Here is a 16,209-nt window from a genome sequence, read left to right as displayed (position 1 = left end):
TTTTTTCTAGCATTTGGTTATCGCTGTTGGGACGACACAGCAATATAAGCAAGCATATGACTGTCATTGTAACAGCAAGAGACACTTAGTCACCCAACAGAAAATCTCACCAGGCTGTTAGAAATAGCTGATACGGAGAAAAATATAGATTCAGCTGAATTTCGCTAAATTTAACTCTGCTCTAAACCAAGAGTTTGGAACACAGCCAGCAAGATAAAATATGCTATTATTACCCCAATCTGGTAATGAAATTTGTCAGTAGAAAAGAAACTATAACATAATCAGCTCAAGGAAAGTGAAACTGTGTCATATCCATGCTGATATGTTCTCCTCAGACCTCACCCACAGAGTGGCAAACCAGTCTATTTCATTCTGTCTCCAGTGTTTGATAAGAAATAACAAGTGTATTCAGGCAGAATATTCTTAATAAACTTCTCCTACAACATTTCTATTTTTACCTCTGCTACTCCTGTCAGAGACATTTGGGGGTGTGATGTTGCATATTCAGCAAAGATTAACATTTGAAGAAGATTTGCCTGATTAAAACAACAAGGAGAGCTGAAGAGTTATAAACATGCACGACAATTTTTCTTGAGTACTCATGGATTACCAGTACCCTGGATTATCCATGGAAACACATACTCCATTAAAATTTTGTCTCAAGCCAAGAGAAGAGGGAAAGGGGGTAGAGACAGCAGTATTTCCACCCATGGATGATAAAAGGAAGTTACACTTTCCTTTAGAAATTAAGGATCTGGCAGCAGGGTGAGGAACAGAAGGGGGTATTTCTGCCACAGTTTCCTTATAGGGTGATACATGGACTAAAAACAAGGGGAAGGATCTGACTGAACAGCTTTATTGCTCTCTCTACCCTATCCCAGCCTCACACATCAGCAAGAATAACATGATGAACTACTGCAGTCTGGGAGAAGGAGAAACTGAGCTGCCACCTGCTGCTATGGGCATTATTTAGACTTGTCACAGATTCCTGCTTAATATTAGCACAAAATGTAATCAATTCAGCCCTGATCCACATTTTTTAGGGTAAATACCAAAGTGAACTTTCCAACTCATGCTACAGAAAGCTTATCACAAGTAGGATGTATATTTCCCTACTATCCCAAAGGAGATTTCTTTCACCACAAGTGAAGTCCAAGTCTACTTGGAAATACCAGGAGCACCACTACTTCTCCTGGGCTGCACAGATACCTTCTACAGAAAGTTAAAAAGTTCTGCCTTCTGGGAAGTTGTGCTTTAAAGGCTGCTGCCTCTGACTTTGCAAACACACATTCTAATATTCCTATTCCTACAGATACACAAGGATTTGCAAAGATTTCCAAACTGGACAACAAAATACATGGTGGTTGGCATGGTGGTGTTTGGTCCAAGGTTGGACTTGATGATCTTGGATGTCTTTTCCAACCTTAATGATTCTGTGGTGGCATTAAAATACAAAGTGCTGATACTGAATGAAATTGAGAACTGATTATAAAGGTAAGAGCCAAATTACTGAGATGTTAAGTAAGATAGAGTTATCAATTGTTAAGATGCACAAAAAACTCCATGTCTCTGCAAAAAATCTCTTCTCTTGTATTACTTCAAATATCTCCAGGGAATAAAAAACCAGCCAAGCATCTAGAACAGAATGACTCTGTCCTGTGAGGAAGGAGGTCATGTCAGCCCCTGGGTGCACTGCTGGGCCAATTATGGTTAAGTTTCAAAACAGTGAATGACTGAGACAAAAGAAATGAGAGAACAAACAACAAACACCACAAAACTACTGTGAACTGTTTCCTCAGCTTCACTTGAAGGCAAAGTCAGGAGGAATCATCTGTGGGTAATGAAGAAATGAACTACTGTCAGACCTGTCACCTGCACTTTCAAAAAATTCATCAGATTTATTTTCCTGAAGTAGTTCTGCAGCAAACACAAAAGTACAAAACCAAATAATGGCATTATTAAGTTGTGAAATTTTCAGTGACAAAGATGCAGCCTTCTGTTTACAAAGGGTTTTATAGTAAGGATCTGTTAGTGAATATTCAAGGAAACAATCTCAGTATAGAAATCATATGGCCAAGGAAAAAATCAGAACTTCAATCTCATGTTAATATTAGCACTACAATATGTTCAGACAGAGAGATATGTAAGAATCTGTTTTATTTTTCACTATTTACATTGTTTTGTTACTATTTCCCAGCTTGGGCAATAAATAGCTCAAGCTATTCAAGAATTCACTGACCTCCATACTTTTACTGTAACACATTTCATCTCTTACATCTGGGTGCTTCACCTAGGTCAGTATTATTGTCTCCCTTTTAGTGATTAAAAAAGTCTAAATTTAGAGGTAAAATGATAATGGTCAGGGCTAAACTGTTGTGCAGGTGGAAATTCCAGTTTCTAATCCATGTGACTGATTAACTTCATCTCATCCATGCATGGAGACCTCCATCCAAATGGCCTAATTTTTGGGCAGACCAGGATGACTCCATGATGATGGGTGAAGGAAGTGAAGTATGAAACAGGGAATCCCAGTCGTGCTCTCTGCAATGAAGGAGGTGCAGGTGCCAGAATGGGTGGTTGGGCAGTTTGTCTCTGGGTACAATTTACACTGCTTTGTTCTTGTTCAAGCTGTACATAAACGAGAAAATAAAACCACTTGCCTGGGAAATAAAAACATGAGTGTCTTTATCTAATGCCCTTGGCCATACAATGAGAACTGGACAAATTTCCCATGGCTCAAGCTATGACATGTCAAATCCTGCTCACACTCCCCTTCATACACGAGCTCAAGCTGGGCCCTCAGCTCAGGCCTGTGGGCTTCAGGAGGTGACCAATCAAGGTACCTCCCCAACAAACAGAAAAATAAACTTTTGTTCCTGCTGTTAGCAGAGCCACCTGTTTTCATGCCCCAGCTGCCAGGCCATGGTGAGCCTGATGGAACAAAGACTTCCACACTATGTTTTTATCCATGGGGACCTTTTTCTTTTCCCCTTCTTTTTTTCCGGTTTATTTAAAGAGCAAGCCTGCGCACATTCTTATAAACTCCTAATTAACAAGCTGAAAAGACATTTTTCTGGCAATGCTTGACCTTTAAGCATTTTGTATGGATTTATTGATACAAGCAGAAACAATAATTTAAAAGACTATTTTATGAGTGCGGAATAGCAGCACTTTTGTAAAGATAAATGAATTTCTTATTTCTACATTTACAGCTCTAAGCATTTTAATGAAAAGGTCCATAAAAGTCAAAGATATTTCTGAATCTCTCTTTTGTCTAAAGCTACTTGGGCTTTTCTGGTGACCCCCTGAAACATCTACAATGTGAAGGGATGAGAGAAAGTGAAGAGCCAAATTTCAGTTCACCTCAGGTTTGATTGTATGCATTTAAACCAGACTTACTACTTTATACAGTTGTGTTTTTTTCAAATAAGAACAAGTACATCCAGTGTATTTCCTACTAATTCACTAAACTTTACATCCAGAAGCATTTTGGGAGCTCATGATTTTGCTAACTCTTACCTCAACCTCCAGCCCTGGGACAGAAAGCTCAACCACTCCATCCCTCAGTGCAGGAGTTACTGGATAATGAACACATGTGACACAAGAAATGTCCCAACTCCTGTCTCCAGCCACCTCCACAGGCAGACAGGGACCTGGCATGTCAGGGACATGGTTTTGACTCAGCAAAATCCACAGATGCTCTCAACAGGAATGCAGCAGGCCCACTGTGGAGGGGACCTGCAATCCCTGTTGGGTAAATGTCATCCAGCAGCACGTTCCAAAGGGTCACATTCAAATTGCAAAAAGAGGTGAAGGGATCCAAATGAAATCATCCTTTTCACTGGTCAGTTTATTCACTAAGATAATAGTAATAACTTAAAATAGGAAAACCAGGTCACGTTCCCAAACAAGAGGACACAGTTACATTAAAAGACAAAAAAAGCAGTTCCTCCCATTCAACCAAAAGAAAATGAAAAATTTAAGAGATATTGCAAAGTGCAGTTATAAAAGAAGAGCACTTATCACTGTCATTTCTATTAATGCCTTGCATTGTAACTACAGGAGTAACCAACAGGAATTGAATTCAATGATCCTTGTGGGTCTCTTTCAACTCAGAATATTCTGTGAACCTCCTACAATTCTCCTGCAATAAATCAACCCCATCCCAGGATAAAGGCTCTCAAAGACAACAGAGGTATGGAAGTGTGGGGAGAGTAGCAAGTGCAAGACATAAAAAGTGAAACAAAGAAGTATGGCATGGGCAGAGAATAAGAATTCAAAGGATGAAGTCTAGAGATGGTCAGAGGATAAAAAGATGCTGCTGCAGAAACAAAGATGAGACCTACATTATCAGTGATCAGACTAAGGGCCATACATTCAGTTTTCAGCTGTTATGTTATGACTTATTTAGTCAATGCCTGAGTTTTCAAACCTGGGACTATTGTGATTTAAGCTTCTGCTTTCAGTCCTGAATGAATACACACACACACACACATATATATATGTATGTATCTAGATATTGTATCTCTATTGAAAAATATTTGCATTTTACTCAGTTTGGGTACCTACATTTGTCAAACCATTGCTATGTTCACTTTGAATTATAAATTGTCTTCCCCCCTCCTTTAGATGTAGTAGCAAATGCTTAAAGAAAAATAAAAAACTTATTGCTACCATTCATTTTCTGTACAAACTCATTGCAGAGCTTGTGTCCATGAGCAGTTTAAGATTACATCACAGATGTAAAGCTGTTAGGGGACATAACTGTTCTCCAACTCCAGAATTACACCAGGGTAAGTAAAATCACTCCAGTCAATCACTGAAGAGAATCAGACTCAGGCAGTAACAGAAGGTTAAAGACACATTCAGTTCTACAGCACGTTACCAAAATAAGAGTTTAACTCAGGAACATATGGGTTTGTTGTATCTCAGCTGAACAGTTCCATTATTTGAGCTCAACTGACACTACATTGCTGGATTATTTGCAAATTATTTTATACTGACATCAATACTGCAGCACAAATACTGTGTTCCTGCAATGAATTATGGAAATACTAATCTTCTTTTTAAAGAACATGTGCATCTTTTTAAGATCTAGGTCTTCTTCGTGTTGAACCTAAGCGATTAAAAAAATCTTTTTGTCTGTTACATGTTCAATATTGGCAACAACAGTTTTACAGAATGGATTTTTAATGTGGTAGTGACAGGGGAACAGATTGCTATGGCAACAGCAAAGACGAAAATTCTTAACCTGAATGGATCCTCACTGAAGTAATTGCAGGGGTTTTTTTCCCCATTCTACATCCATTTTACAACTTGAATGCCACATTCAGCCTTAAGCTTGCTTTATATAAATGCCAAGCACTAAAACTTGCTGTCCCTTTCCTCAGGAATCCTGGATAACCTCTGTCCTCTAGTTCACCTAAACATCTGAATACTGTCATGTTTCCAGAGAGTCCATCAATAAAAGCAACAGGCCTTTGGACATAACTTTGAGGCTTCCATAAGACATGTTCAGATACATATTTTTTCTTTCCTTCTAGACTCAATTGGCACAAAAAACGGTGGAAATCATTTTTCATTTCCAAAATCTGGTGAAATCACTGTGCATGGTATTTCCAATAAACTGATGGAATAAGGTATCAGTTTCATATTTCATTGTATTGTAAAGAGGCTGTTATTTCAGACACATACTTTGTATAAACAGTAATTTAATTGGAATGTCATATAAATGTAAAGGTTTACAGGTTTTAAAAGTGTTTGTTCTCCCTAGTTCCTCTCCTTTTACTCAGAATTCATTAATCATGCTTTCATATGCAATTTATGATTGTTATGAAGTAGACAATTGGAAATACATGTCCTGTTGCTTTTTCAAAATATCAATATCTTTGAAACTTTCCTTTTTGGACACCAAAAATACTATTTAAAACAACTCTCCTTGTAGCAAATTAACAATGACTTGTACTTTTGTCCTGGAACAGCTCTCTGCATGGGGGTAGCCACAGGCAGTAGGAGGCAAAGTACCACCTTAAATTCCACACCTGCTTTGAAAACCAAATTCTTAGTTGCTGCTGAGGTTTTTGTACTCATCCCTTTCATCACCACTCATTTGCAAGGAAGCCCAAGGTGGTATCACATCTCATGCAGGTATCAGAAGAGAATATGCAGAGATGAAGCAAGCAATGCTCTGCTTTTCCTGTGTCTCTCAGGCTTTTCAGAGCACCACCCAATTTATCTCTGCTTTAACCACAGGATTTTCAAACCACTGTCTCTGCTTCTTGCCACTTGCACACTGCCATCTGGGTGCACTGAAAAATACAAACTCTGAACACACTGTAGGTGTGTATTCTGGCAAAGGGAAAACACAATTAAATCAGCCCACATTTTTCCCTGTTTCAGAAATCCCACTGATTACTTTCACAAGGAGACATCTGTGCCAAATGCCTATTCCTAAACACAATTTGCATCATAGTATTCACTGGTCAGTAGCTTTTTGTAATGCACCATTTTTTAAATCAAAATAATTATAAATTATTTCTACATATGTTATAAAAATAATTTTTATATATAGGTATTATTTATTACAAATTATTTTTATTAGGATTCTTTTCCACAGGCATTAGATCACACTCCAAATTTCTGAATCGAAATAAAATAAAAAAGAAAAAAAGAAAGTTTGGGTGTGCTAAATGCATTAGCATGCACATACCTGTTCTGGGATTTGTAGCCTTATTCAGAAACCATATTTAACTAATTAAATCTCCACCTCCTGCACAAATGAGCATAATGCCAATGAGTTGAAACAAGACTCAGCAGCTGTGATCACACCTATAGTCTCTTGCTCAGATGATTCATAAAAGGTTTGCTGTTTAACTACTCAACTGTTCCAGGTTCATCTGGTTTTTAATGACTAATGTTTTCAAATTACTTAGTCGGCGTTCACAGTTTGCAGAAATATTCCTGAGTAAAGGGAAAATGTATGAACAGTGTCACACAAAGCAGTTTCACACCTCTCCCTCAAGTGAGCTCAGGCAGGAGTGAAAATCTTCGACAGACCCAGCAGCTACTAAAGCACCACTGCCCTACCACAGCTGCAGGATATGAGGATGAAAAGGGAGAGCAAGGGGATGAAAAAGAAAGGAGGAAATGACCAACATCCCTTAGTGATTTAGGAATCCTCACCTGTGAGAATGGTCCATGCAGCCTACAAGCAGCTACTGAAAAATTAGAACTCCATATGATTTCACCTTAGCACCCACTGGAGTCAGAGCTGCTTTTGTACTCTGCTCTGAGTGTTAGGTGTTCTTCTGTCACTCAGAAGGACTGGAAAACATGAAGGAAGTGACAACCTGAGGCAACAACATTGCTTGCTTCCAGACAGTACCTTTGTCAGGCCTGAGCTAAGCTAATCCAAATTGCTAGGCAGAAGAAAGTTGGATTTGCTTTGGAAAGTTTCCAACAAGCAACAGAATAAAGACAAGGAGAAAAACAATGTTTCTTAGCTAAGGTGGCAGAGAAAAGCAGGGGAGGGGTGGGGGAAGGCAGAACCCACAAAGAAAATGGAATGACAAAAGAAGCTATTCTATCAGTTCAGCCATAATAACTGGATGTTGGTACAAAAGTTACTTCCTTGAGAATAGAATTTGGGGAAAGTACAATAAAATTTTGCCTGAATTCTATATAGAGTGTGTATAAATGTGACTGATTTTAAAACCATGCAGTTAATGTCATTTGTTAGGATAAAAAACGGAAGCAGTAACTTTTTCAGCAAATGTTAACTTGGATGTGCAGTACATCCCATAAGAATGCATTTTATACTTTTTAGGAAGACTGCTCAGCAATATTAAGTTACTTATCCCTCAGAAAACCCCATTGGAAAATATTGCTTTAGCACAATATTGTAGAATTACCATTGCTATTGAATTCCTAACTTTGGTATTCCATAGTTCTAGGACTGCAGCTGTGAAAAATCACTGCAGACACTGCTGTGTAGGTGCTGTCTTCTAGTAAAAGAAAATAGCCATATTTAGTTTTGGAGGGTGGTAAACTCCATAGTATTCACTTACAAATGTAATTGGTTCTTTGATGATCCAAAAAAAAAGGTTGTTCTTTTATTTTCAGATAGCAAAAGAATTTGGTAAATTTATGCTTATATAAATAAATTCATAAATATATACAGATATATATATGTGTGTGTGTATGTATGTGACTACATAAGCATACCTTTCAGAACACAATATATCACCCATAATACCTTTCCAGAGTAAAATATACCAAAGTGAGCACCCTTCCATGAGAGAGCCAGGAAATTTTAGAACTAGTAAGCAGAAAATCTCCTTTCCTTCCTGAGATGCTGCATTGATGTGTTTTGCTGCACTGTTGATTCCATGTGTTTGTACTTTGCTCTGAAAGGAGACCTGCTTCACTCCCATAGAGTTTCCCCTCCCTGAGCCCTGTTCTGGAGACCAATCTGTGGCTAACCAGTTTCATTCAAAACAAACTCCATGAGAGTTGTGCTTTCCTTTTCTTCTCTATCCCATCTCTTCCTTCAACCAGTTTCTTGGGAGCCCAACCACCTACTGCAGAGTAGGAAGATTCCAGGTCCTACACTCACACATGGCACTGTGAATCATTTAATTGTCAGAACACACTTAAGAAAAAGACTCTTCTTCCAAGCTTTTCTGCTAAATTAGCCAGTGACAGAAGAAAGGATGTGGTTTTGTGGCCCAGTGGCTTAGAGAACACCTGGGGGAAAAGAGAACCAACAATTGCAATCAATGCTCTGGTCACCTTGTTGTTCAAGGTTTTCAAAGCTGGTGGGTTTTTCTTTTTATTAAGCATCCCTTTTAAAAGAAAATATAACAGTAATAATAACAAAACCAAAAATCACTGATAGCTTGCCAAGCCTATTGTACTGTTATTAGGAAAACAGTGAAAGACATGCTAGTGATGTATCTTGTAGAGGAATTCTTCTGGTACAAATAAAGCTTCTCTAGACCTGATTTCAGTGGAGATGTTCCAAACTTACACATTTGACAATGCTCACAGAATTTGCTGAGAAATACTTATAAACTTAAACTTACTGAAGTGTAAACACATCATGATATACCAAGATATGAATTAACTCTGGTTCTATGTAATAACTTCTAAATTCAAAACCAATTTCTGGATTCGGGCTAGAAGAATGAGAGCTAGAGCTCATATTCCTCAAGACTTGACAATTCTGAGCCATCACAATGATGGTTCAGAGCCACTTACTCTGGCTTTGAAACCCACTTAAAACCACAAATATAGCAGAAACCTGAAGCTTTTGATCTCCTCATACTTATTAGGGAGGTTGGGCTGTCCTTTTCTAGCAATAACAACAAATGCAATATCTAATTTCCCACATTACAGGCAAGGTTAAAAATTACATGTCAACAGAATCTAGAGAATTGGCTTGCATTTTGAAAAGTCAAGTGTGAGGGAAAATGAATATAGTAATGCTTCACCCTAAAAAAACCAGCAAATTGGGTTGTGGGGTTTCATTACAGCAAATGCTAATCAATTACCATATACAGTCTTCTAAAATCATAGTATCCCTCTGTAGCATCTCTGTCAAATTTCTACAGTATTCTTATTATTACTAGGCTACAATATCCTTCTTTAAAAATATCTTTGTGTACTAAGATATTATTCAAAGAAAAATTAATGTTATATTAAATTAAACAATGCTGATTTGTGGGTTTACTTCACACATAAAAGGATAGTAAATATTTAAGGTAAAACCCTTAAATCATCATTAGCAGTTCAGCAAACTACAGGAAGCACACTGTTGCTTTAATCCTATCAAAGCTGTCATTCACATTCTGGTATTACCTATTCAGTCATTTCTATTGCAGTGATCCTACAAATAAAAGTGAACACATCTCCAACCCAGCCACTATCATTGTTTGATTCACTGAGGAATGCAAAAATCAAATTGTTTGTAATATCCTATAGGTGCAAATTTAATGACACAAGTCACTGAACTGGGGTTGTAATAAAATGAAACAAGAAAAAGAGGCTAAACAAAGGTCTGTAATAAAGATCTCATGGAGAAAACCCCCCAGACAAACTGTCATACACATTAACAAAATGCCTTGCACAAAAGCAGTGGGGATGGTCTTGCCTTAACTGGTCAAATCTCCAAGGACAATATTTGGCCAAAGAATTAGAACAGTCAAAAAGACCCCAGCACAGAAAAGCAGGTAAATGGGAACTGATACATGGATATGATTAATCCTGTTGAAGCCATGTGAACTAAATACATGTTAACTCATAGTTATGTTCAAATAAAGGATAACTTGAAATAGTTTTCTGAAATTACTGATATTGAAGCCTGATTGTAAGATCAACAAAAAGAATTTTGGTTTGTCTTACCTTGCCTGGTGCCTGCCTTATTTTAAAAGGGTGTATATGTCAGTTTTCATAATGATAAAAATCCATTTCCAATGCAAGTCTTTCTACTCAAGAGGGCAAAAACATGACTCAAGACCATAGCGTACCATCTGCACAAGAACTATCTGCACAGAAGAAACATCAAGCCCAAGAGTGATTTAAAAGCAGTCAAAGAAGAAACAGGCTCATGCTAAGTAAAAGTAACTAGTCTTTCCCCACCCATACACACATGTATGAGTATCAAAAGCAAGCTATGGATTTTAACAGGCATCCGCCAACACTCTGTCCTTGTCACTGATGCAAACTGAAATATATCTGTCTTGCCATTCAGCTATTCTCTAAATTTAGAGATGAACAAATTTGGTTAAATTTGGATCAGGCACTTTCTGACTCACATTATCCTCCACACTGGCAATCCTTCACATGTCACACAAAAAGGCCATTTAACATAGTGCACAATCTCATTCCTGAATGTCGCTATAGGACACGAAATAAAACAATGTGGACACTGAACTTCCAAGGTAAAAAGAAGGAAAGTTTAATTTCTGACTCTAACATTTATAGATTTTCAAAAGTGACAGTGGATTGGAGGGTGACAGTGCCACCTCTCCAATGACACTGGACAAACCAACAGTCCATCACATTTCTCCTCCTCCAGAAAAGAATGTAAAGCAATAATTATTTACATAAAGTCCCTAAGAAAGTTCATTACAAGAGCATAAACATCAGAAGGCTTGGAAGAACTCAAAAGAACAGGGCGACACCTGAAGAGGCACTGCCCACAGCCAAAGCAAGGATATACACACACCCCATTAAAAGGCAGGAAACCCATGCAAGCCACTCCTATATGAACAGCAAACAGTGCCCGTGGGTTGAAATATGCATTCAAAGAACCACATATTTTAATTAGTGCAAACACAGCTCCATCACTTGGAGCACAACTCTCTATATTCCTAGTCAGGGAGGGTCTGTCCTTCTCTATAGGAATATCTCCACACACAGATTACTTCTCTCTCACACACACAAACACTTTTAATTGCTTATTATGTAGCAATTTAACTTGAATTTTTATGGAATGGCTGTGATGTGAGGAAAAGAGAACAACTAAACCCTAGCATCAATAAGTACTAATAAATATTAATATAACATAAACACCACTTCTATTGCAATGTCAAACAATTTTATTATCCACAGATGAAATAAAATTACTGACTTTATTACTGCCAGCAATTACTTCTAAGATACTTCTATTTACTACTTGAGTATCCATCAGCACTCTGTTTACAGTATCTACTCTCTCACCCATCTCTTTCACCAAGCCCTTCACATTTATACATAAAATAGTTGAAGATCAGTATTTCCTGACACATTTTTCCAATCAATTTCCATATAGACACAAATGCATATTGTGAGATTAGTAGCAGACCAATTGCCAAATGCTGATACAGTTAGAACACCAACAGGAGATCTTATCATGCCTGTGTTTGCAATATGAACATTGAAAGAGGATAAATACAGAGTTTGCAGTCTGGTATCAAACAGATTCCTGCAAATTATTCAACTATGCCACAAACTCTGAAGATAATGAGAAAACCTCACCTTTAAACAATAGATGGAAATAAGACATTTAGAAATATTCCAAAGCCTTTCATTTCCTAAAGTGGTGCCTTTTATTAAAGTAACAGCACATGTAGAATAAGTAGACCTGTTTATGCATCCCATAATTTAGAAAAATACCTAGAAGATGATCTCTCCAGCTCCAAAGCTGATCATCTTTCACTATTACAAACTGCACTTCAAGTTTGAATCACACAGCCCTCAAATTTTCTATCCATCCCCTCATATCCTTGTTCCCTCATTTTAAATAGAACTAACTTGAAAATTCTGACATTTTCAGGAATGCTTGACTGATAATTTCTATGAAGCACAGACAGCCTCAATTACAATGAAATAGCTGCAGTGTATCATCATTTTTAGAGTGTTCTTTGCATTTCTGAAGTGAATCAAAGCTCTCCATGGGAGCTATTCTGATTAACGTCAAAACAACCATGTGCCAAAAACTCTCAGCATTAGAATAAGGGATTCAGAATTTTGTTTGTATGGATAATATATTTAATGATGTATAAAATATCACAGAAACTTCCATAAGGGGACTGCCTATATATTCACAGAATTCCAGAAAGGCTTGGGTTGGAAAAGACCTTTAAAGCTCATCCCATCCTCCTCTCTGCCATGGGCAGGGACATCTTCCACCAGACCACGCTGCTCCCAGCCCCATCCAACCTGGCCATGGACATTTCCAGGGATACTGCAGCCAGAGCTCCTCTGGGCAGCCTGAGCCAGTGCCTCACCCACCCTTACGGGGAAAAATTTCTTCCCAATATCTCATCTAGTTTGAAGCCATTCTCCCTTGTCCTGTCACTCCAGACCCCTGTCCAAACTCTGTCTTCACCTTCCTTGTTGGGTCCTTCAGACAATTAAGTCCCTGCAAAGCTTCTCTTCTCCAGGCTGAGCAATCTGAATTCTCCCTGGGTTTCATCACAGCAGAGCTGCTCCATCCCTCAGATCATCTTGGTGCCTCCTCTGGACTTTCTCCAGCAGCTCCATGTCCTTCCTGTGCTGGGACCCCGGGGCTGGAGGCAGCTCTGCAGGTGAGATCTCACCTGAGCAGGGCAGAGGGGCAGAAAACCCCCCTTATCTGATGCCCATGCTTCTACATTTTTAGCTTCCTAAGTTTTAATACTTTATTTTCTAGGCAGTTAAAATTGCTCCCAAGAAAAGGCATGAAATTGGAGCAATTTCATTTCCCTCCTTTAACCTGGTCTCTTGTGTTTGGTTCTCTATAGACAGGACAATGATGTACTTCTGGTTATAAGGACATACAAATGTGCTGACAGCTCCATCATTCTTCTGCAGGACCAGGAGCCACTGACAAAACTAAAGTAGTTTTCAGTTAATCTCCTTCTGCTTGTGTCGCTCAGTAGAGACACTTTGACATTCAAAGGAAGAAAAACCATTCCATAAATACTTAGGCAGCATGTCCATTCCTCCAACCCACTGTCACATGGACCTGCAGTTGGGATGTTCAGTGACACAAATGCTGCAGACAACAACCATGGTCTGGTCTCCAGAAACTAAACCTTACAATTACTCCCTTGTGGAGGAAGTAAAGTAAAGTAAAATCACCCCTCAACCTTGGAGAGGTTACAATAAGTGATAGGGTGAGAAAAGCCTCTTTGCCACAAGCCTCTGCATTCACATCCTTAATTCCCTGTAAGTTTTGATGCCCCATTGGCCCTTTGGCTGTGCCCCTGTTCAGCCCCTATTTCCATTTTTGTATGTCTCCTGGACTGTTCTCCTTTCCCCAAATCCCCATTGGCCCTGATTTGTCACACTGCCTGCCCAGTCAGTCCCCAAAGGCTCTCCCTGTTTTTAACCACACCTTGCACCATTTTGCCCTACTGCCATTGCACCCTGATCCTCTGAACCACCCCCTCTTATCCCATATATAATCCTGGACCCTCAGCCCGTCTGGGTTCTTGTCCCTGGACTGGGTTCAAAGTTGTACCCTGTTTTTCAGTAAATCATCATTCAGATCCCCAGACAAGAACCTGTCCCAAAATCATTCCTCATGGACCTGACTGCAGTGCAATGCTACATTCCCTGGACATTCATTTTCTTCCAGCAGGGTGTTTGTTTGCAGTTCCAACAGAAACAAATGTGGAAAAGTTGCTCTTAGATTTTTACAACAAAGTATCTGACAGTCAGTGTGAGTCCACTTTTACTTACCCTTTCCTGCTGAATATTCTGCTGCCTTCACTGCAAATTTTTGGCTTTGTAAGGAATACTATATGGGGCCTGATGAGGTTTTATTCAGTTCCTGAATTTAGTCTTTTCAGTCTTTATTCAGTCTTTGGGTGTCTGAACCCTAATGTAGACTAAATGGGAATGCAGATTGAACAGAGAAGAAATCCACATGCTTCAGATGCATTGACACATACGGGATATTTAAAAGGAAACCATTTATCATCAGGAAGCATAAGTGCTTATTGTGAATCTGACATTTAAATATACCATCAACAGCAACCAGCACTGAGAAATGGTTTAATTAACCTGAAAGGACGTAATTTTATGCTATTTAGCAAGAAATACAAATTTTAAAGTGCTTTTATGCTGTATATATCAGAGTAGTGAGGCCAAATCCTGCTGTTAGATACCCACATTTAAATATGGAGTAAATTAATGAACCTCCCTTAATAAACCTACAACTAAGAGAGTGCAGATACAAGCAGAATCTGTCACACACACTCTATAACCCACTTCCTAAAATTACCATGTTCTTTACAACATTCTAATGGTAGAGTTAAAACTTAAGCTCCATTGGCAAGAACTGATCACTGGATGGTGAGTGAAGTGGTAAATCCTTGGAGTTCCTCATCTCTGAGTGTTTTTCTTTATTATTATTCTGCCCTGGGGTGACTTTATGATGCTTATATCCCCACTTATCTGTTTAGCCCAGGAATAAGTTTTGCACCTTTCAGACAGGTTCTGAGAGCAAAGGGGGAGAGAAGAAGCAGAGTTTGTTTTCAGGGGCTGCACTCACTGCTCCACATCCTGCTGCTGGACTGTGCTGTCTGCAGATGGACAGACAGCAGGACAGGGCTCTCCTTGGCTTTTAGTTAGTTTTTAGCCAGCTGAGGCAGAGAAGTTCCCTGGACTGTGGTTTTTCTTTTCCTTGGACCTGTTCAAAGCTGCTCTGCCCTGAGCACCAGCAGAGCAGCAGCAGCTCCACCTGTGGCCACCGGGCCGGGCTGGGCCGTGGCATTTCCAGCCCTGAGGGGCTGATCAGAGCCTGAGAGAGCTGAGCCACAGCCCACCCAGGGACTGGCTGGGTTTGGCATCTCTCTGGAGCAGCAAGAGCTTTTATTGTTTAATATTGTTCTTTTTTCTTTTCTTTTTTTTTTTTTTTGTGCTGGTGAATGCTTTGTCTGTCAAATAAACATTTTTTTCCACTTTTCTACAAAGAAATATTTTTGCAAACCATTTGGGGGAAGAGCCACTTGAATCTGCTTTTTCGAGGAATCCCTTTAGAAGTTTTTCTTCCAAATTTGCCCTAAACCAGCACATATTCTTAATTTAATTTGGCTAGGTCACCTCTCCTCTTCTACATTTTCACATATCTCCTGAAGGTACACTCTAATAGGGTCATTCTTCAGAATTTCTCTGTTTACAACAACTCTGGTGTATGAAACCGTGCCCATGATGGCATGGTCAGTGCTTACCTGTTCAAAATCCCCACATCACTGGCTTTCTGTGGAGTTTTCTCCTCTGTGTTATTTTGAACAGAACACTGTTACCACATCAGGCTGCTCTCATAGACCAGCAAAAGCAGAAAGCTCAGAGCCCTGATAAGGCCCCAGCAGGAAAGCCAGCCTTTGTTTCACATTTGAGGAAACCATAAAAACCAGAACAATTTATGGAGGTCAATAGGCACTGTTACCCACATAGAGCAATCATTGCTCTGCTCCTCCAGGACAGACATCCAGAAACCAACACAGTGACCGATAAAACAAAGCCCAAGAAAGCCCTCAATAAATCTCTTCAATACCTTGAAATTCATCAGCCACCACTGACCAACAGGGATCTGAAGGAAAATACAACTGAACACATAGTAAGAGCAGGAGCCATGGACTCCAGAAACTCAATTTTGTCAATCACAGACAAACTGGCACGTCTCTGATGCCAGCAAGATGCCAGTGCTCTGGCGATGGCCAACATGACCGAGGCTCT

General features: G+C 39.1%; 1 protein-coding gene across 11 annotated transcripts in view; it reads right to left on the bottom strand.

The window, feature by feature from the left end:
• The window catches only part of PHF21B (PHD finger protein 21B), a 152,531-nt gene that overhangs the window by 42,389 nt on the left and 93,933 nt on the right, over positions 1-16,209 (bottom strand). The window lies entirely within an intron of this gene.

This window comes from Passer domesticus, chromosome 5 (assembly GCF_036417665.1).
Source record: "Passer domesticus isolate bPasDom1 chromosome 5, bPasDom1.hap1, whole genome shotgun sequence".
Taxonomy (NCBI): domain Eukaryota; kingdom Metazoa; phylum Chordata; class Aves; order Passeriformes; family Passeridae; genus Passer; species Passer domesticus.
Note: the sequence above shows the minus strand (reverse complement) of the source record. Positions and strands in the feature narration are given on the sequence as shown.